Source organism: Panthera leo, chromosome C1, assembly GCF_018350215.1.
Source record: "Panthera leo isolate Ple1 chromosome C1, P.leo_Ple1_pat1.1, whole genome shotgun sequence".
In the NCBI taxonomy this organism is placed as follows: domain Eukaryota; kingdom Metazoa; phylum Chordata; class Mammalia; order Carnivora; family Felidae; genus Panthera; species Panthera leo.
The window spans coordinates 76,601,780-76,625,385 of record NC_056686.1 but is presented as its reverse complement, the minus strand read 5'-3'; the positions used below and the strand labels follow the sequence as shown (position 1 = coordinate 76,625,385).

Sequence of the window (23,606 nt, the reverse complement as noted above, 5' to 3'; positions counted from 1 at the left end):
AACTGTGTATTTCTCTGTAAAGATGAGGCTAGCTAAAATTTCAGATTCCTTTACTTCTGACTCAAAATATACCAAGTCTGTGTATACCAGTTGTCTCTTACTGAGAGACAACTCTTACTGAGCATGTTTCATTGATAGTTATAAATGAATATATTTTTTAAATTGGAAGACATATTACATAGCCTGCAGAATTCACAAATTAAAAAAAATGAGGATTCCTCAAGGGAAGACTAGCATCACTAGAGTTGAGTCCCTTTCAGCTCTCATTTTTATAGTTCTCTGATTTTATCTTATTAAGCAAACTGTCAAGATGTAAGAATACAAGTAGTTTGACCACAAATTTTATAAGCAAACCTGGATTATAATTTTTATGTTAAGCTATATTTAAAATAAATATTTCTTTTTCTTAATGTACATAGAATTCAATCTAAGTAGAGTAATTCAAATTAAAAACAGTAAACTATAGGGATTCCTAAAAAGTAAATTAAACAAAAAATATTTTTCATGGTAAAGATATTTGGGTTTCAAAATTTGAAAAATTCTTTAGGAAGCCAAGTTTATCCGTTATTTGACAACTAGGAAATTAAGACATAATTTTCATTTGGCTTCTACTAGAAAAAAAATTCATATTGTCTCAAATTATGGTATCACAATATAGCCTGATTCAATATTGAGTATTGCCTATTTTCTTTTAACTCTTTTTGTTGTTGTTGTTACCTAAAATATTTGAGCTTCTTTAGTATTAGAGCTTTACTTTCTTTTTTTAAAAATCTGGTTAAAAGTGTTTATTTATTTAACAGCATCAAGACAAAAAAGTTAACTTCTCTAAAAGTAGTACTTTCTACTATGCTTCTTTAGAATATATTAGAACCATGGTGTAGCTAATATCTCTATTTTGGATTTCACATATTTAATTATGGGTTAAGGAGATGATAGTTTTTCAGTAATAATTTACTTATTTATTAAATGTGTTATTTATTTTTGAGAGTACAAGTGGGGGAGGGGCAGAGAGAGAGGGACAGAGGATCTGAAGCCGGCTCTGCGCTGACAGCAGCGAGCCCAGTGTGGGGCTCGAACTCATAAACTGCGAGATCATGACCTGAGCCAAAGTCAGACACTCAACCAACTAAGCCGCCCAGATGCCCCATCAGTAGTGATTTAATAGATAGACTTTTCTTATGGACATACATATAACCTCTCAAGAACTATACAGTTAAAACATATTAGTCTAAACAATAGCTTTGATTTTTTTTTTCCCCTAAGAAAGTGTAATATATGCTCATTTTAGAAATATTATGAAAATGCAACAGTAAAAAGGGGAAATAACCTTGGTATAATCACTCAAAGACATTTACTTTTACAGCTTGTTATATTTCTTTCTCTTGCTGTTTCAGTGAGCTTGTGATTGTGTGTATTATATAACGTATACTGTTTTCCAAATTTTTTCAAATGTTTATTTACTTATTTATTTACTTATTTTGCGAGAGATAGAATCCCGAGCAGACTCCTGCTGTCAGCACAGAGCCCCACGTGGGCCCAAAAGTGAAATCATGACCTGAGCCTAAATCAAGTCAGACCCTTAACTGAGTGAACCACACAGGCACCCCATGTTTTCTCAATTTTAAATTTGAGTGGTGCATTGTGTAGACTAACCTTTGAATATTAGATCTGGAGCATTTTCTAGTACCAACAACCAGTTCTCTGATTCTTGAGACATCAACTGGGTATCCAAGAATTTGATGCAATTCTAACATTAACTACCTAGAGTTAGCATCAGACTCCTTAGGCTCAGTCCCACAACACCCACACTTCAGATGCCAGTCACAAGTATCAGCTCACTTGTACTTCTCACAATCTGGCTATAAATTGGGGTTCCTGCAACACCCTGTTCAAGTTCAGTGATTTGCTACAAGAGCCTTATAGAACTCAGGAAAATACTTGACTTTGCCAGTTCATTTTAAAGGACGTAACTCAGAAACAGACAAATGGAAAGGGATGCATAGGGCAAGGTATGCATGGAAGAGGGTGGCATGGAACTTCCATGTCCTCTCTGAGTGCATCAGCCTCCCAACATCTTGATGTGTTCACCAACCTGGAGGCTTTTTGAACTCCATTGCTTAGAAGTTATTATAGAAGTTTCATTTACATAGGTATGGTTGTTTTAATCATTGGATGCTGATGATTAGCTCAATCTCCAGCTCTTTTCCCCATCCCTGGAGGAGTTGGTGGGACCAGGGTGGGGTCGGGGTCAGAAGGGGTGCTGAAAGTTCCAATCCTTTAATCATGCTTTGGGTTTTCTGGTGACCAGTACCCATCCTGAAGCTATTTAGGGGTCCCAAGCCACCGTTTCATCTCATTATTCTTGCAAGTTTAAGCTGTTGCTCCTTTTTTTTTTTTTTTTTTTTTTTTTTTTTTTTAACATTTTTTATTTATTTTTGGGACAGAGAGAGACAGAGCATGAACGGAGGAGGGGCAGAGAGAGAGGGAGACACAGAATCGGAAACAGGCTCCAGGGTCCGAGCCATCAGCCCAGAGCCTGACGCGGGGCTCGAACTCACGGACCGTGAGATCGTGACCTGGCTGAAGTCGGACGCTTAACCGACTGCGCCACCCAGGCGCCCCTGTTGCTCCTTTTAAAATAAGCTGTTCTGTAGTTCTGGCTCCTTTTTAACATATTTAATTTTATCTCTAGTTTTCTAAAGTTTTACTATCATATTTCTAGATGGGAATTTCTTTTTTATTATTGTCAAGTTTGGGATCTCTGATGGGCTTTTGGAAATTTCCTAGCTGTTGTCTCCCAGCTGTTGCTTCTGCCTCATTCTCTCTTTCCTTTGTAACTCCCAACCAAATGTATTTTAAATCCTTCTCACTGTGTCCTCTAGGTTTTTTAACATTTCTTCTCAGTTTTCTCTGTTGGTGTTTGCTACATTTCAAATAATTTCTTTTGACCCATCTTCCAGTTTACTAATTTTCTAAGCTACAGTATACTAAATCCCATTTACTGAAGTCTTAATTTTGGTTGTAATATTTTTCAGATCTAGAATTTACATTGGTTCTTTTTTTGGATATACTTTTTATTGTTTCTAGTAGCCTATGTGGCTGTTATTTCTTTGAATATGGTCTGTATAGTTATTTATATATTCTTCTGATAATTCCAAATAATTACGTGTCTGAGCTTACTGATGTTTTCCCTGCATCTTGTTCATGGTACCTTGTTTTCTTACATGCCTAGATGTCTAACAATATGCTAGATATTATATTTGGAAGCTGTTAATAGAACTATTTTGAAGCCTAGGATAGTATCGTAGTATCTTTCTCTGCCAGAGAGTAGGGTATCATAGTATCATAGTATTTACTTCTGCCAGATGAGTAGGGGTTCTACCAGTTTAGAACACTGTAATTCCAAATTCAAGATTTATATTTTCCTGGTCTACCAGATGACCCAAATCAGGCTATAAAAGCTACATCATGGGAAGGTTCATACACCCCTAGTTCATATTTTACCCTGTGAATGTAATTTTTTTTGTACAAGTTCCCTGCGACCATTGAAATTGCAACTTAGTTTCATAGCTATTTCTTCCAGATATGCTGTGTCCTCTGCAAAAGTAAAAGGTTTTATTACAGGGCGACCCCATAAGGTTTCTTGTCTTCTCTTAAGAGTTTCACCAGATAATTCTTTACTATCTTGTTATCTCTTTGCTGCTTATATGATGTTTTTGTTTTTATTAACCCAACCTTTTTAGTTGACCACAGTGAGAGAAATTATTGAGATTATGTAGTCCACCATTATCAGAATCCAAAGTCCTTACGTAAGTTTTCGAGAGAGGGGATTTTATATGTTTTTCAGTTCTATTTTCCTATAAGAGTTCTGTTATATAGTATGCATCTAGTCAATATTCACTGAATGATTAAGTGAATAAGCTATTATTTTAGAGCTTATTTAAATACCTTATGGGATATGTTCCCCTTGTTTTTCTTCTTAAAAATAAATTGTGGTTATTCTTTTTTTTTTAGTTTTTATTTAAATTCTAGTTAGTTAACATACAGTGTAATATTAGGTTCACATGTACAGTAGAGTGATTCAACACTTCCATATAGCACTCAGAGTGCTTCCTTAATCCCCACCACCTACTTAACCCATCCTCCCCCGTCCCCCACCTTCTCTCTGGTAACCATCAGTTTGTTCTCTATAGTTAAAAGTCTGTTTCTTGGTTTGCCTCTCTCTATTTTTTCCTTTCCTCATTTGTTTTGTTTCTTAAATTCCACATAGGAGAGAAATCATATGGTATTCTTGTGTTTTGCTCTTCCTGATATATTTTAGGATTACTTTGTCAAAATCTCTTTGAACTCAGATCTTGCTTTTAGAACTGCACTGAATTTATAAATTGTGGAAAATGGGAAATATGAGTCTTCTCTTTTAGGGATATGGTATGTTTTTCCATTTATCTTCATGTCTTACAGGAAAGTCTTACAGTTTTCTTTATGAAGAATTGCACATTTAAAATTTATTTCTCTGTATTTTAGTTTTGTTGCTGTTGTGAACAGATTTTTCCCAAAATTTTTAGTTGAACGTTACTGATATAAAGGGAAATTACGGATTCTCTGCGTAGCAGTCATTTATATCCTGTCACATTGCTGAACTCTCTTATTTTAATACTTTTTTTGGTTAATTTTTTGAAATTTATGTAGCCAGTCATATCCTCTGCAAATTGTGATATTTGTCTCTTGCCTTCCAATACTTATTCCTAGTCTTTTTCTTGTGTTCTTATATTATCAAGAATCTCCAGTACAGTATTGAATATTAATGGTGATAGCTTGCATTCCTCTCCTGCTCCTGATCATATAATGGGAACTTTTGTTTCATCATTAAATATAATTTGCTGGGAGTTACTTGTAGACACAGTTTATTGAATTAAAAAGAGTTTGTTTCTTATTGGATAAGGGTTTTTCATTTTCTTTAAAAATTTTTTTTCAACGTTTTTTTTTTTTTTGAGAGAGAGAGCATGAGCGGGGGAGGGGCAGAGAAAGAGGGAGACACAGAATCCAAAGCAAGCTCCAGGCTCTGAGCTGTCAGCACAGAGTTCCACGCTGGGCTCGAATTCATGAACTGTGAAATCATGACCTGAGCCGAAGTTGGACACTTTACCAACTGAGCCACTCAGGTGCCCCTTTATTTTCTTTTAAATAAAAAATAGACTCTCAATATTAGCACATTTCTCCAGCCTCTGTTGAGATTTGAATGTGCTTTTTCTCATTTAATCTGTTGATGTTAATAAAAAACATTAATAGACTTTTAAACATTGAACCATCCTTAAATTTTTCCTTAGTCTTGATGGATTCTTCATACTATGAACTTAATTTGCTTTTATTTCATTAAAGAATTTTTTCATGTATGCCTATTAGTGATCATGGACTTTTCTTCTATATCTCTCTGGATTTGGTATCCAAATTATGTTAACCTCATAAAATGATTTGAGAAGTTTAAATTTACCTATGCTCTGAAAGAGTTTTCATAACATGGATGGACAATTTTGCTTTCTTAAAGATTTGGTAGTCCTCATATCCATAAACTCAGGAGCCTGTTGCCTTGGAGAGACACATCTTTTGACTACTTTCACTATTTATTTTATAATCGTAGGTTGTTAGATTTTTTTCCCCCTCTCAACCAATTTTAGTTTATTCTCTTACAAGAGTACGTGTTTCTCCTAGATTTTCTAAAATTTTGGAAAAATTTGTACATACTATTCCCTTCAAGTTATTGTTTCATCACATTACTAATGTTTACTTCAAGCTTGTATTAGCTTTTTTCCTTAAACTTACTGAAGGTTTTATGTTTTTGTTAGTCTTTTCAGGAACTTGCACTTGGTATTTTTTTCATCAACTCTATTTTTCTACCTTCCACAACTTAAGGCTTATTTTCAGCCTTTTGGTTTTCTAATAACTACATGTAAGACTACACGTTTTTACATTTATATCAGATTTGACCATTTCCCATGGATTTAGATATATAGAGCTATCGTTGTTTGTTTATTACCTTACATTTCAACTTTGATTTCCTTTTTAGCCAATTTCTACCTTTTGGGAATTTGTTGAAATTTTGTGTGGCCTGAGATACATGGTTACTTGTTGGCAATGTCTCAAGTGTGAAAAAACAATGTGTAATCCGAGTTTTGGGGTACAGAATTTTATAGATATATTTGTGATATAAATCATATATTAAACATGCTATGTACATAAATTACATATATAAATATATATTCAGGATTTAAATGATGCTATTTAAGTTATATCTTACTCATATGTACTTCACCTTTCATATTCTCTGAAAGATATGTTAGCATCCCAGTATGGTTGCCACAGTGCCTGTTTCTCTTCACCCTCAGTTTTTGCTTTCTGTGTTTCCAGTCATTGTTCTTAAGTATATGAAGGTTCACGATGACTACTGAATCTACTTGGATTCAATAAAAGCACGAAAAAAGCCCTATTTTTAATTTCTGTTATTTACCTGATAGGCATTTTCCCCCTCCTTTCTAATGTCATTTTAATTTACATTTTCCTCTCGTCAATGATATATAGCTGGATTTTCTTATCTAATACACCTAGTTTGAGATGAATAGGTGAATATAACCGTTCATATTTTTGTGCTTATGTATATATTTATACTTATTCTTGCCATATTATCTTACGCTTTCTATGTATTGTGCTTTCTTGATGTTTCTTTTCCTTTCCTATCTTTTATTGAATTGAGTTTTCTTTGTTGATTTAAGTTTACTTATTTATTTTGAGAGAAAGAGAACACATAAGCCCAGAAGGGGCAGAGAGAGAGGAAGAGAGAGAATCCCAAACATGTTCTGTGCTGCCAGCTCAAAGCCCAACTTGGGGCTCATTCTCACCACTGTGAGATGACCTGAACCAAAATCAAGAGGAGGAGGCTTACCTGTCCAAGCTACCCAGGCGCCCCACTTTGTTCATTTTTTTATACATATATATTTGTATTGAGGTCATATAGGACAAAGAAAAATCTCACTTTCCTTTAATACAGGTAGTTTTCTAGATTTTCTTGGAATATATATTTTTTTCAAATTAAGTCTTTGCTATGGTCTCTATTTTGTGTACCCCACCTCTCCCCTGCCACCAAATTCTTACTTTGAAATCCTAACGTCCGATGGCGATGGTATGAGTAGGTGAGACCTTTGGGGCTGATTAGGTCATGAGGATGGAGCCCTCGTGAACAGGATTAGTGCTTTTGCAAAAAGATCTCTAGCCCCTTCCACAGCGTGAAATATCTGTGACGTGTGAGAGGGCCCCCCACTCCAATCTGACCATGTTGGTTGGCATCCTGATCTTGGACTTCTAGCCTCCAGACCCATGAACAATAAATGTTAGTTTATAAGCTACCCAGTCTGCGGTATTTTTTTGTGGAATGGACTAAGACTTCAATTTAATTAAATCTTTAATCCACTTGAAATTTGTTTTTGCTTATGTTATAGTGTAGGAGTCTGTGTCTCTCTTCTTCCAGAGTGGATAGCCAGTTATACCAACACCAATTTATTATTCTATACTTTGTCCAACAGAACTGAACACTACTTTTGTCATATATCAAATTTCAGGTATTCTGCGATCTGCATCTGGAATCTCTGTTCTGTTTAACTTTTTGTCGGAGGGCGGGGGGCGGGGGGGAGGGTGTCTTTTTTAAGGCTAGGTTCTGGTAACTGGCAAAGGAAAATTCCCTGTCCCTCTTTAGAATAAACTGTACTTAGCTTTCTTTACTGTAAGATCTTTAGAGTGATTTTACTACCTTTCTCTTCTGTTTCAGAAAATTCTCTATTTTCACAACACTGAGGACTCTATCCTCATCCATTTATATTTAATTTCACATGGCTAACCAGTGTTTCTGTTTCTCTTATTCCATCTTGAGGTCTCTTTTCTAGTTTGTTTTTTTACTTTTGCTCTGAAAGGTGAATAATAAGTTTACTGAGCAAAGGATCCTCGAAGACAGTCCTCTCCTTTCAGGGTGGTAGGTGCTATTTGTCTCAGGGTGCATAGACCAGCTATTTCATTGCCAGTCTGAGTTTTTTCCTTTTAAGTAACTTGATCTTTCTGTTTATAAGATTGTCTCTTTATCCTTAGAGTTCAGGAACTTGCCAAGTATACCCAAATTTGTGCTTTTCTCATTGGTACAACCTGGAACATAGCAGAATTCAGGCTTTCTATAACTCAGGTAAAAATTTTTTACTATTCTCTGTTGAATAGTTTTATCTTTTCCATTTTTTTTCCCTCCTTTCAGAATTCCTGTTATCTGCATTTTGTATTTCCTTGACCTATTTTTCAAATCTTCTCCCTCATGATTTCCATTTATGTGTTTGCTTTGTACTTTGAAATATTTCTTGCACTTACAGTGACCAACCTCCTCTTCAATTCATTGAAAACTTTATTTCAATAATAAAATAAAATTTTGTTTCAAAAATGTTACTAAGCTTTCAGAAATGTGTGTGTGTGCACTGCAGTTGAATCTCAAATGATATGATTTATTTTCATTCATGTTTTCATCTTCTCTAGTATTTCTGTTTTACTGAGTATGTATTTAATTATTTTGCTGATTTCCTCTCTAGTTGCTGAAATGCCTTAAAGGAGTTATTTTTCTTTTTCAGCTCGTTGGATTCAGATCTGTTTGTTGAGATATCGGGATATCCTACATGTTAATAGTCTTCCAAGTAGTGAAAAGTGAAGTGACAGTCCCTTGCTGAGGTACCTGAAGGACATCCCTGATATCTCTCAGGCCTCTGTAATCTCTCAGTGTGTAGGGCAGGGAGGATTCAGTCTACCCATTTCGTTCCTTTGGGGCTTAAAAAAGATGTAATATGCTTACGTTGGGGCCAGATATCTCTGATTGTCAAGTTCCTTCTAGGATCCACCACCCTCTCGTCCTCACCCCTGAGCTTCACCACCTGGAAAAGAAAGTTCCATATCAGTTCCCTTTTCTCTCAGGACCCTAAGAGAGCCCCATCCCTCACTTATATTTACACCAGTTACCTCTAAGTCTCAGCAGTCATTTGGCTTATAAAAAGCTAAAAGCTTAGTCGTATTGAAAGTAGAGGAAAGGAATTTGTTAAAGTCACACCTGTTCCTTGGGGCACCTAGGTGGCTCAGTTGGTTAAGCGTCCAAGTCTTGGTTTCAGCTCAGATCATGATCTCACAGTTCGTGGGTTCCAGCCCCACATGAGGCTCTGTGCTGACAAGGAGTCTGCTTGGGATTCTCTCCTACTCTCTCTGCTCCCCACCCCCCCAATAAACACATACATACATACATACATACATACATGCATAACTTTTAAAAAATCACACCTATTCCCATAATTTCCTCACCCTGAAAACTTGTAACAATTATTAACTTAATTTTTAATTAGCATCTACTATCATCAGTATCTGCGTCTCTTCCCTCCAATACCACAAGAACCTTGGCATGTTTTATTTCCCATTCAGCAGCCTATTTTTTTCGATCCCCTGAAATTTGGCTTCCATATTTATTAAATTTGATTAATTATATTAAATCTCTATTCTTCAGTACACATCTTTTTATAGTCTGTGTGAAGAATACATAAAGCACGGTGTACCAAAGTAAAACACTTATATGTAATTGTTTCACTTCCAAAGTAGACTTGTTACTTTTTTCATGGAAAATTTTTAATTGAGGTAAAATTAACGATTTTGTTTTATTTTTTTAATGTTTATTTTTGAGAGAGTGAGAGAGGGAGCACAAGTGGAAGAGAGGCAGAGGGAAAGAGAAAGAGAGAAAATCCCAAGTAGGCTCTGCACCGTCAGCACAGAGCCCCATGCAGGGCCCAAACCCACGAACTGTGAGATCATGACCTGAGCCAAAATCAAGTCAGATACTTAACCGACTCAGCCACCCAGGTGCCTCTAAAAACAACTGTTTTGAAGTAAACAATTTAGTGTATTCACAGTGTTGTGTAACAATCATCTCTCCTTAGTTCCAAAATATTTTCATTACCCCAAAAGGAAACCCTGTACACAGTAAACAGTTGCTTGCTCCCCAGTGCCCCCATCTGTAATCCTGGTCAACCTCCAATCTGCATTTTACCTCCATGGATTTACCAGTTCTACCTTAGTATCCTTTTTTAATCAGTACTTTTAATTTTAACCCTTGAATATGTATTAGTTTTTTTGTCACCTGTGGTTTTATATATGCATGTCTTCCTCTTGGAATTATTTATCTTTTGCTGGAATATATCCTCAAGGAACTCTTTTCAGAAAGGGCTTACAGGTGGTAAGTTCTCTAAGTCTACATATCCGAAGATATATTTATTTCCAGTTTGATTAGGGATAGAATTTTCATAGACTTTTTGAGAAGCCTGGCTAGAGGCTTGTCAATTTTGTTTATTTTTTCAAAAAACCAACTCTTGGTTTCGTTGCTCTGCTCTACAGTTTTCATAGACTTTTGAAAATACTATTCCATTGCCTTCTTACATCCAGTATCATGGGTAGTCTGGTCCCAGTCTGATCTAATCCCTGTTTCAATCTCTTTTTCCCCCTCTATTTGGAAATTTTAGTATTTATCCTTTTATACTTATTTACCAAGATATGTCTTTATTTTTGATTCATCCTGCGTAGCACTTTATGGACCCTCTCATTTGAGGATTTATGTCAATTTTCTGTCCTGGGACATTTATTTTTATTTTTATTATTTCTTTGCTTATTTGTTTTAATTCTTTTTGCTGTATCCTTGTGGAACTTAGAACTCCTAAATCTGTCTTCCATGTGTCTTATTTTTTTCCTTTTACACTTTTTATCTCTTTTGTCTTCTGTATTTTCAGTTCACTCTTCCAATACACTAACTGACTCTAAAACTATGTTCATTCTGCTAATCAGCCTACCTGATGAGTTGTTTCAGGGGTTGGTATTTTGGTTTAAGTCTTCTTTTTGCTCTATTAATTGTTTTGTCAGGGATTAGTTTTTATTTGTTGAGCTTGATGCCTTTCTTTCACGGTGTTAGTTTCCCTCAAATATTTGGTGATTCTTGCTTGTTCATCTTAAATTTCAAATTCCTTGTTAGCCTTCTGCAGTGTTCTATGAATTCAGCCTATTTCTGGTTATCACAGGGAAAGAGTACAACCAACATCAAGGCTTCTAGATGTGTAGACTTAGTTTCTTTTTTGGTATTGTAGAACAGTACCATGCCTCTGCCCTGGCTAAACTGAAAACACCTTAACTCTTGGCCCTTTCCACCATTAGTAGCCATCTATCTTCCCATGCATAGTTTGGGTTAAGGTTTCCCCTTTCAGTCAGATTCCATTTATCATCTGTGTTTTTGGGGATTACTCATAATTTCTGATTAATCAAAATATACTCTCTTCTTTCCCAACACTATTAAAGACGTTTACATTTTTTCTTTTTATCATTTTCCTAAAAACTGGAGGATCCTGAAATATATGTTCAATCGACATCTTGATCAAAACTTCAGAAACTAATCCATATATTATTGTGAATATGTAACCCAAATCACTTCTCCAATGATTTCTTAGTCACTGGGAACTTCAGTATGTTGCACAGTCTATAAGACATATTTACATGAAAGCCCTTTTTTGATTAATAGGAGAAAAGTTCATGTAATTGGAGTGGTATGTTATTTCCTTAAGCCCTTCTGAAATCATGTTATAGGATGTTGTAGTTATGTTCAAAACAGTGTTCTTTTTAGCTGCCCCAAATCCTCAAATTTTTTTTCTGAATATAACTTATAAATCAGTCCTTTTAGAATATCAGAACAATGCTTTCTACTCACTGCTGTCACTAGATATATATTTTATGGAGATGCATTAGGAATAGATAAGAAATGAAAGTATTTTATTTTTTTTAGAAATTAATCTGAAACATGGATTTTTTTTTTTTTTAAGTAATCTGTACACCCAATGTGAGGCATGGACCCACAACCCCGAGATCAAGAGTCATATGCGTTACTGACGGAGCCAGCCAGGGGCCGCAATATATGATTAAAATGAGTAAATTTTTTACCCTATGATTTAAATTTTATATTCTGCTTTTAATTTTTTATTTGTTTTTAGAAGGTGACATTTATTGTTGCTCATTTCTCTTTCCTCAAAGTGATGAAGCTGCTGATTTGAAATGTGTATTTTGGTGCCATTTCAGAACCAAAATGTTACTTACCAAAGGTGAAAAATATTATGTGAATGTGGTTTCCTGAGATACCTGCTCTCCTTTTATATAGTATATTCAAGCCCTTTGAGAGGTCTAAATATTATAGATCATAGCTCATGAGACCTCTTCTCACCCAGAAGGGCAATATAATAAGGACTTAAGGCCATTCACTAAAAAGATGGAAGAAACTTATGTTCTCTTATATATAACTGTAAAAGTCCGTTTTCTCTGTTAGACATCTGCTACTGCTGTATTTTCTGCTATATTTCAGGAGGCAAATGTCCTTAAGACTAACGCTAACGTGGCTCTTTGAACTGATGATCAGGAACTCCACAAGGGTATGCAGTCCGCTATGTGGTTTTGGGCCCTCACAGTTTTTAAAAGGAAGTCAATTCCTCACATAATTGCAGCTAAAATCAAAGGGTTCTAAATAGTAATACCGGCACAGCAGTAAATGTTATTTTATTCTCATGACCCATTTTCTTGATGATCCTCTGAATTGCCTAAAAACACATGCCAAATGCAGTTTGTGCAGTTAGCGGTAAATAGATTCAGTTAAGGCTCACTTTATGTAAGATCTACCAGTATCTTTAATAAATTACATACATTTTTATTTAACTTTTCAGAGAAAAGAAAGGTCTGATCTCATTTGTTCTTCATTGCTACTTCTGGATTCCTCCCTCTCTCCTCTCTAAAATCCTCTGCTTTGAAGCTCAGACTGTCCAACATTTCACTCCGCATCCTTGTTGCAGTTAACTGACAGTTCCCCAGGATGCCACAGCCTTGAAGGTTTTTAGCTCCTCGTCTGTCTTTGCAACACTACCCATGTTCTAAATCTTGAAGATTTCAGTGTCCATGAGAAAATGACATTAGAAAAAATTGCCCAAGAAGGTGAGGGAGCTAGTTATATAATTATCTTAGGGAAAGTGTAATGGGCTGAGGGAACAAGTGCAAAGACTGAAGCAGAGCATGCTTGGTGTGCTGAAGAACCGCAAAAAGGCCATTATGGCTGGAGAAAAGCCAGGGACAAAGGAGGAGATAAAGTCTGAAAACAGAGCTGGGTCATATAGGGCCCCTATGCCATTGGAAGGCATACCAGATCATAAGATTTTTCTAGCAGATTTATCCTTCACTGTATTTCAGGCTCTCTGATGATCATGTCCTAAACCTTGTCTGTATCCATAATTATAGGCCTATCTTTTTTTTCTCGGTTTTAGTATTCATATTCTCTGAATTACCATTTATGGTCATTCCAATTTTACTCTCCCTGATTTCAGTGATTCTTCAACCCCACCAGGGCCTACAATCCATTGATCTTTTATCATTTTTTATTGACTCCGCCTCCCACCACTCCCTGTTCTTCCTTACTCCCTTATCAAAATTATATTCATCAGCCCTTCATCAGGATCACCCTGTTGTAGTCACTCATCCTTTGTCTCTCTCTCTCTCATTTTGTGTACTCTCTTGACAAAAGTCTCAACCCCAGCTAAACCAGCTCTCCACACTTAAACGTTTTTTTCTCCCATATTAAACAAATTGTTTAAAATAAAAACTTTTGGCCTCCATTAGAAATGGTGGAGGCTGGGGCGCCTAGGTGGCTCAGTCAGTTGAGCGTCCAGCTTCAGCTCAGGTCATGATCTCACAGTTCGTGGGTTCGATCTCTGCGTCGGGCTCTGTGCTGACAACTCAGAACCTGGAGCCTGCTTCGGATTCTGTGTCTCCCTCTCTCTCTGCCCCTCCCCTGCTCGCGCTCTGTCTCTCTCACAAAAATAAATAAACATTAAAAAAAAATTTTTTTTTTTTTTTTTAAAGAAATGGTGGTGGCTGGAGAGCTGGCTCCAGCTACCACCCATTTCCTTTTTTCCTTTTTAAAGCAAAATTCCTGTCAGAGCCATATATTATAACAATGATAACAATAAATAACATTTATTACGCACTTGCTGTGTGCCAGGCATTGTTCCAGATATTTTACATATATTAATCTTGTTTTATTCTCATAGCAGTCCAATGAGGTAAAAAAAAAAAAAAAAAAAAAAAAAAAATACCACTTTTTACAATGAGAAAAAGGCATGAAGAACTTAGTTTCCCAACTACTTGCTGACAAATAGTGATCCTGGAATTAAAATCCAGGCAGTCTGTCATCTGAGCCTGTGCTCTCAACTAGACCAAAGCAAAGCAAATTATGTTCTAAATCTCAGTTCTCAGACACATTAGCAGCACACTCCAGTTTCCAAGAATGAGTGTATCCTACCCCAATCCTCATTCCTCCTGAGCAGTATTGTAGTAAGTTCTGGCTGCAAAGCCACGATATAATAATGTGGAGTTTTCATGTAACCAGAAGGTTCAAAGTGATTACTTTTAGGCAAAGGACTCTCTCTTGCAACATTTTGACTTTAGCCTTTTTTGGTTTCCTTGTGCTTTGCATTTCTCTCTTGCCTCTCCTGTAAATTCATCGGTAAGAGGCTTAAGGCTGCCTCTCTCTTTGGTAGAAGCTCATGCTCATAGTATGCCAAACAGGAACCAGATGGGGAAAAGGAGTTAAAGGAAAGACTTTTCTGATCCTGATCTCTAGTTCAGGGGGAAAAAAAAAAAAAGAATACCTGAGCTGCATCAGATTAGTAATAAACAAGATTTCTTTGTCTGAATTGCCCCCTTTTCAGTTGCTGCTTTGGAATATGTGGTGGCAGATTTTAATCCAAAAAAAAAAAAAAAAAAAAAAATTAGGGACTTTGCACTATTTGTCAAAGAGGAGGGGAAAAAAACCTAATGACATAATTTTAAATTCGTCAATTGGAGTTGTTTTCTCTAGACCCTAATCTAATATTCCCAGAGAACTTCTTACTCAAAGAACTTCCTATGATACATTATTAATTTGTCGATTCTTTCTTACATCGTCTTTGGGGAGAGAGCAATTCAGTTAAACATTTAGTATATTTTTTTAAATAACTACTGACTTAGAAAATTTTAGAAAGTAAATCATCAAAATCAGTTTTAAGAAGAGGGAAACATCAGAATCACTCTAGAATGCCTTTCTCATTGGCAGAGGTCACATGCCCCTTCCTAAACAATTGCTGGCAAGGAGAAAGGGTTTCTATGATTGGCTTTTCCTTTTCTGGAAGGAAGGTTGTGGAGTCAGCCACCATCCCAAAGAGGATTTGTTTCTTATTTGATTTTCGTTTGGTTGGTTTTTTGGTTCCTTTTTGAAAGTTATCCTCATGTTAGAAATAGTTTAAAATTCCCACTCTAAAGAACAGGCAAGCTTTTCCCAGCCATGTTGTTGCCCATCCCAACCGTCCCCATACCCATTATATATAGTATGTATAGTGTATATAATTCTGCCTCTCTGTAACCATGTTTTAATTATATTCAATTTGCAAAAATGTTAAAATTTTATTCACAGTGAAAGGTCTAATCTGTTGAAGGGAACTGATGTTGATGTGAAATCACTAGAAGAGAATAAAAAAAGAATCGACCTACAAACGACCGTGGCAAAATGAAGTTCTAAACATTTCCCAAGTGATTACTTTTTACTGTGGAAGTTTTATTTCCCAGAAAGCATAAAGCTGAATAGTCTTGCCAAACCAGCTGAAGCTTAATGAACAAACTCTATTGGCCCTTTAATAATAATATCTGAACCGTTTATCTCTTCAGTTCTAAAAATGCATATAAATTGGCAGAGATTTGACTTAAGAGTTTTAAGTCCTATATATAGCTTTTGGGTGACATGATCTCTTTTTCTAGACATCTATCTGCCTCAGGGCTTTGGTCTAATTACTTTTAGTAAATAAACTATTTTCATATAAATGGTTTAAAGAAGAGCAATATTACTAGGATTATGAAGACCAAGAGTATAATGTTACAGTCTAAAAACCCAAGGTTTTACTGTGATACTAAATGTTTAACTGAATTGCTGTCTCCCCAATTGTACCTGTGTTGGATGTTGCCACTTTTCTATTGCTGGAAAGGGCCTTTTACAAAAGCATGTTCAACGTGAATACTAATCCTTATAGCAAGTCCTTCAGGTTAATGCCAATAGTGTGCATGAGGACAAAATCGTATTTATACCATGTAATACTCCAGAGGGATTAGGTACTGAGCAGCAGCTGTAGAGAAAAAGATGATAGGTCTGACAAGGCAGAACAGGCTAGAGAGTCTGATTTCTGAAAGTGGAGATCAGAGAGTAGAACTAGCACTAGGAAGTATTAGGAGATTTCAGCTTAGAGCAGTTTCAGTCCAAACCCAGTGGGTATGCTTAAAGAGCCAACCAGGAAAAAAAACGAAAACAAAACCAAAAAATCTTTGCTTCCTTATATGGACTTAGGGAGGTATTCTGGGAAAAAAGCATGTTGAAACTCCTTCAGGAAGGAAGAGGACTTCTGATTCAAGAGTCATTCTGTTTCTGTGCCTTTGCCACCAGTTTTCACACAACTGGTTTCTCTGATACTACACTGTCAGAGACACCCAACTGATAGTTGGCTTTTTCTTTTACTGAATAAATACAACTTTTTCCCCGACCATAAGAAAGAAGAAAACTATGAGATAGAAGATCTGTTTCCATGGCTTCAAAAAAAAAAAAAAAGGTAGTATTTCCCACTGTGTTCAATTGATGATGGTGAAAGGAGGAGAAGGAGGATGACAATGAGAAAGGCATTTTGAAGTTTAGTGGCTGTTAGGGGAAGGAAGTTGAGAATAGTGGAAAGAATACTAAACCAAGTATCGTAACTTGATTTTTAGGTCTGGGTTGTTCCCTACTTTAGCCAAACATAAGACTCTGAATTCATATTAGTTTTAGTTTCTCTATCAATAGGAAGTAGACTATATGATCTCTTGCCCTTCTACCTCTAAAATTCTGTAATTATGACAGCAAGTATCTACACTAACGCCTGAGCAGTATCGAGAATATGAAAAACAGTATATAGAGCGAGGTGTCCTTTTATAATTAAGTTTATGCCTAGTTATAATTGGTTTATGGAACAAAATTTTTTCCCAGACCCACTGTACCTCAGAAAGGATTGAACAGTTCATTCTGGCAAAGAAAAGCCAAAACTGTTAGCACATCATACTGCCACATGAAGGCTAACAATTAGACATAAAGCCAGACAAAATCGCAAGGAGAGCCATAAATAAAAGAGAGTCTTAATGTGATTTAAATACCGTGACTGAGTTGCATTCAGTGTTAGCCTGGTCACCAAGTCCAATGCGACATTATCCTCTATAGAGATGTATTCTAGCAAAAGGCTTCTGCATCCGCCATCTGGCCCTTGACTCAGGGAGCACATCTCACTGAATGACACATAACCCAGTGGGATGCACCAAATTTGCTTAAACATGAGCACATCCTCTTCTCATAACAAAGGCTGGATATGCCCCTAATTTTATATTCTATAAACTATGTTGAGGAAATTATTAAAACAACAGTCTTCTGGGGAGGCCTGTAACCATCTACTAATCATGTTTTCTTTGTCACAGCCACAGTTTCAAGAAATACTGTAAATTTCAGCTTAAATTGAGAAGCAAATTAGATGTGCTTTAAATTTAAAAATTCGTTATGAATTTAGAAGTAAAAAAGTGAACTGTTTGTGACTAGATGATCTGACCTTACAAACACAAGAATTTGAGCAGAGTTCCAAAAGTTAGAGTTTGTGTTCTCTGTGAACAGCCTTCAGGGAATTGTGCCAGAGGAGCTCTACTTAAGAGAAATTTCTCTGAGGTTCTGATTTTTTTTTAGTTTATACCTTAAACTGTGATTTCAGACGTGTTCCAGAATAAAGGCAATCACATCCAGTATTTCCTGTCTCTAAGATAGAGTCTACTGCACTGCTTGTATTTTATATTACTTGAGAATTATTTTCCTTTAGAAGGAACAGTATGATTTGCCTAAATGGAGAGTATTTTTTTTTTCTTTTTAAGTATATCTTTGGCATTCCTCAGAGTGTTAAATATTTTATTGGCTATTGGGAGGAAAGGATTCTCTATTATGTAAATGGCACCCCAAACCTACAGATCCCAAGTTAATACTGAAGACTTTTTGTTAGTCTCTGGTGCCCTTTCTGGTAAAGATAAATGCTAAAGAAGGGGCAGTATGTGGAAATAGGAATAAAACTAAAATGACCATTTTTCTTCCAAGTTATATAACACTATAATGCTTTGTTGCAATAATATGAGGAAACCTTATGCAAGAACTGAGCTGTGATTAATAGAAGCAAAAAGAAGTAGAAACATCATTCCTTAAACACAGCAAACTCAAATAGGAAGGAAAATAGTGTTTTAAATGAGAAGCAAAAAGTTGTATGGAAGTGTTGAATCATTATATTGTACACCTGAAACTAATATTACACTGTCTATTAACTAACTGGAACTTAAGTAAAAACTTTTTGAAAGTTCAAAGTGATATGAGAAGGAAATGTTAATGCTAATGCCAATATCATGTGAACTGTTAATTAGAAAGTAAAGTGGAAATGGAGCGTGTGACTAATAAAGTAAATACCATGAAATTCTGGGGAAAGCCTAGTTAAGCTGGACTTCTTCAGGGCTACAGCACTGAGGGGATTTTCTCATGTTTCACGAATTGACCCAAATTATTATGGAGTCAAATGATAGTGGAGTCCCTATCATGAAGGGTAGTGAAATGAATGAAGACTGAAAGAGAGCATCATAATGCTGACGTTGTCAGATGTCCAGTCACGTGGACTTGCGAACCTGGCAAATTGCTGAAATTAGTATGGGGGAAGAAATCTTAAGTTATAAACTAATTTAAAAATGAGAGCAATAAGCTAGGCAATGGCAGTTTTAACATATTTTAAGAACTGAACCTATTCATCCAGTTTAGTACCAGGCCCTAAGCTTCTGCCTCGAGTGTATGGCCCACCTGAATATTAAGGGCCATTATATGGAAGATGATGACCAGCTGTTCTCTTTCTCCCCTGAGTTCCAAACAATAAGAAATGGGCATAAGCTTTGGTGTGAAGGATTTAGGCAAAGAATGAGGAAGAATATTGTAAATTGAAGTGCATTACTGAGTGAATTTCATTCTATGGAAGTCTTTTAAAAAGTCATTACTGTCACTCAAAACACTTACAGTCTGTCTGTGACATACATAGGTAGCCCTACAGTAAGAGATGTGAATAATTACACAACAATTAGAACGTCTTTGAGCTGGAGAGTAATCAGCCCAAACACCAAGTAATGCAAGAGAGAAGCATGAAAACACATAACCACAAAAACGAGAGAGAGAGAGAGAGACATGTATAGATCAACATAATGACAGCATTTAGCTAATTAAACTCTCTGGAAATGTTCTGACTGCTTTTGGAAAGCAAAGAAGTCTTCATTTTTAGCTTTGTCAGTTGACATAATTTTGAATTGAGTCTGATTCTCATTGGCATCTATGATCTATGTATACAGTTTCTGGAACAGCCTTTTCCTGGAGAAAATTTTCAAACAAACATTTGGCATCAGTGGAATATTTTTTATCACACCATCAGTATTTTTCATTGTACAGCCTTTGACTTCCATAAGATTCAAGCTGTCTTAGAGTCTCTGAGAACCCTAGGGCATTAGATGAATGCCAGGTATGTTACACTGAGAGATTAGATCCCAGGGAACTGGAATTCTGAGAACTAGGATGCCTGACTGAGATTGAACTATCTATGTATCCTGGTATAGATACAGAAAGATATTAGTGGTATTCTAGATTAGAATTTTTAGACTTCATCCAAACAACCTGTTAAAAGCCACGTTCTCTTGTACCTGTGAAACCATAGATTCAGTGTAAGAATAATGCGTTCAAGAAGATTTAGTCCGATGCAGTGGTGTGCTAATGTTTAATTCCTGGTTTTCCGGGCAAGGAGTGTGTGGTTTTGGGGGGTGGAGGATTGGAAGCAGAGGTGGTAAGCAGGTATCTGATTTGTAGCATTGGCCAATTTCTGTGATACAAATGCCCCCACCACGGCCAACTGCAAGCTACTAAAATGACATCAGTGAAAACAGAGTTGGGAAGAGGTTGCCTCTCGTTATTCCTGCACATGAGTGGTCCTACATCAGGTATACGTAAAACATCAAAGTTCAAAAATCTCACTCTGTGTCATTCAGTGGCAATCAGCATTGTCATCATGAAGTACAACTTCTCGCTTCCACCTTCTGGCAAATGGTCTGAAAGCATACCTTACAAACACGTGGCTTCTCCATCTGAGAGCTGTGATTTTTTTTTTTTTTTTAATTTTTATTTACTTTTGTGAGAAAGGGAGACACAGCATGAGCAGGGGAGGGGCAGAGAGAGAGGGAGACACAGAATCTGAAGCAGGCTCCAGGCTCTGAGCTGTCAGCACAGAGCCTGACATGGGGCTTAAACTCACAAACCATTAGATCACGACCTGAGCCGAAGTCAGATGCTTAACCGACTGAGCTGCCCAGGTGCCCCGAGAGCTGTGATTTTTAAATCCTACTAAAGACTTTATTATTTAACATAAGACTCCCCTATGATACTGCTCTTTTTAGCAGTGTCACCCAGTCCTTTGTATGTTCTAATTGCTATAAACAGCAAATGAAATGTTTATAGGTCAACAGAACCAATTCTTAGGAGCAGTAAGCACAACCTTCAGAATAGAAAAATAGTTTGGGAGGCATGTTTTATTTTGGATTTTAGTATTTTTGGTGTTAAAAAGACTGATAACACACTGAGAAACAGTAATTATCATTCAACATGAGCCTGGCTGGAAACACATTGCATAGCAGTTCAAGAATTTATTTGCTTATTTTTGGAAACAGTAGAACTATTACATTAACCTATCAGTTTATGGTCATCTCCTCCTTTTTTCTTTTTTTTAAGTGTCTCAATTTTTTTTTTTTTTTAATGTTTATTTTGAGAGAGTGAGAGAGCATAGGGGAGGGGTGGGGAGAGGAGAGTGAGAGAGAATCTCAAGCAGGGTCCATGGTGTCAGCGCAGAGCCCAGTGGAGGGCTTGAACTCAGGAATGGTGAGATCATGACCCAAGCCAAATTCAAGAATTGGAGGCTTCAACCAACTGTGCTACCCAGGTGCCCCCTCCTCCTTTCTTCATTCTCTGACCTACACATAGTTTTGTAAACCCAAGATACATGTGTCTCATCCCTTTTGTCTCTCTGTGAAAATAAGAATTGTAAAATTGTAATGGCATTGCCCTCCCCTGTGCCAGAATTCCCAGATGCCTCGTGTTCCTGACCGAGTAATTCATTTACTTATGAATTCCTGCTCTTTGTATTTAAAAGACAAAACCACTTGGCAAAAACCCTTCTGAACTTTCAGAGAGAAAGCAAATGGATTCTTAGGACACAGTCATTCCAATCATGCCATGGTTAATATTCATTCTAAACTGTTGATAACATTTAGGATAACACCTATATTGCTATTTACAGTGAACTTTCACATGTATGTCCTTCCCATTACATAATACTGAGTAACATTATTGGTAACATGAAATGTCACTGTCCAGTCTTAGAGCCTCTGCCAATAATTAATATGTATTTATTCAATAAGTAGGTGATAGGTGCTTTCTGTGGTGAGCCATTATGGAGTCTGTCAAGATGAATTAAGACCAGTCCATTAGTATTTGACTTAAACTGGGCAGGGGTTAGAAATGCTTGCACGTATTTAAACTATATGAAATTCTTATTTTCTGTCATCACTGGGAGAGAATTTAAGCTCAAATAGGTCATCACCATGGCCCTAATAAAATTTTTGTTGTTGCTAGGTTGGTTGGTTTGGTTGTATTTCTTTTTTTTTTTTTTTTCGATAATTGTTTAATAGAAACAATAATTCAATCACAGTTGACAAACACATGAATAAGTCAGTGAACTGTATGTGCCTGCCACACATCTAAGGTCATTCCCAAGATATACTTCTTCAGTGAATTTTTCCCTGACAGTAACAGTTAATGACAGTGTGACCCCAATCATCTTAATTGCTGAGAGTTAGCACAGTTATTCTGCATTGCTATTGGCTAATGAATCAGATTCATTGGCTGGTTCTGACAGGGCTGACATAACATGTCACTGACTAAGTGACAGTTCTAGAAGAGGACAGGAAGAAGTATGAGGAGGGAAGCAAACGTTCGTCAGTACACTAAGACAAACTAGCACAACACCACAATCTGTGCTGAAGCAGGAAATGAAAAAACACACAGAGGGCCTCCTGATCATTTGCCTTAACATCACATTTTTATTCTCTCATATTCAGAAGGAAAAAAAATAGTGGTAGAATGATATTTCTGAATCTGTCATTTATAAATTGTAGTTTGGGAGAAATTGAAATAAGTTACATGGGGGTGAGGAAGAGACAAATGAGATCTTAATAATTATTAAGTTGGAGTGGACCAGGGGGAAGCATCAGAAGGTAAGTAGAAATACAGAAGTAAATTGGGTGTTTCCACCAAATACCAAGCCATATATCTAAGGAGAGACCATCACTTCTTATTCACGATGTAATTAAGTGGAACCATGTGAAACTGCTGATAGTCAACCATCTTTGACCTACAAAAATGGTCATGGGTGTGGTTTGACCTATAAACTATTGGAAACAAGGTATATTTGTAAAATATATTGTAAAAAGCACACTGAATTATCCCATGGCTTGTTACAGAGAACAAGAAAAACAATAATCCAAAAAAAAAAGTTAGTTTTTTAAAAACACTATAGTCAACTCCTTAACGTCAAATACCTATGGGTTTTTAATCCAAAATACTCTATATGCTTGGGGATGATGTTTGCAAAGGTTTTTTTGGAAAGAAAATAAGCTAGTTAAGAAGGCATTTTCTATTAGCTCCAAAGGAATGTAACACCAGGCAGTGTTTTTCATTTTTAAGGATCTGAAGGACGCTAACTATAGGAAAGATCAAGAACAGTCACGTGCTGGTGAGTACTAGCCAGTGTTTCTGCACTGACTGTGTAAAACGTTCTCAGCTGTGGAGTCTCCCACCCACGATGTAACTTTGACCTATGTTGCTGTCCACAGGTCCTCCACCACCCTATAGCAAGCAGTCCATGGATGTCTGCAAGCAAGCATTGGGGCCTGGCTGTGCCATCCTTACCCTGGCCCACCCCTGGGCACAAGTGGGATGTGGACTCTGAACAGAACCACCAGTGTATTATTTCTGCCACTTCTCATCCATCATTTCTGGGTCATTTGAGACCAGCTTTCTGTGTTTGCTAACAGATCTTTTTATATATATATATATATATACATATATATATATATATATATATATATATAGGAATATCATATATATATACACACATATGTATCATACAGCCTTATAAAGGAGACTCTGCCATTTGCAACGACACAGATGAACCCGAAGAGGACGTTATACCAAGTGAAATAAGCCAGACACAGAAAAATACTGCATGATCTTAGTTACATGTGGAGCCTAGAATAGTAGCCCCCCTGGTTACCACGTG

At 36.5% G+C, this 23,606-nt stretch overlaps 1 protein-coding gene across 5 annotated transcripts in view; it reads left to right on the top strand.

The window, feature by feature from the left end:
* The window catches only part of ZNF644 (zinc finger protein 644), a 127,888-nt gene extending 104,527 nt beyond the window's left edge, over nt 1-23,361 (top strand). The window contains exons 10-11 of one of the 5 annotated variants that reach the window (XR_006206331.1): nt 23,012-23,060; nt 23,161-23,361. The gene's annotated coding sequence lies outside the window, so the exon portion shown is untranslated. Of the gene's footprint in view, nt 1-8,130; nt 8,312-8,651; nt 9,186-23,011; nt 23,061-23,160 lie in introns of those variants that run through there. The other 4 variants (XR_006206327.1, XR_006206329.1, XR_006206330.1 and 1 more) reach the window with 4 other exon arrangements.
* The last annotated feature ends 245 nt before the right edge of the window (nt 23,362-23,606 follow it).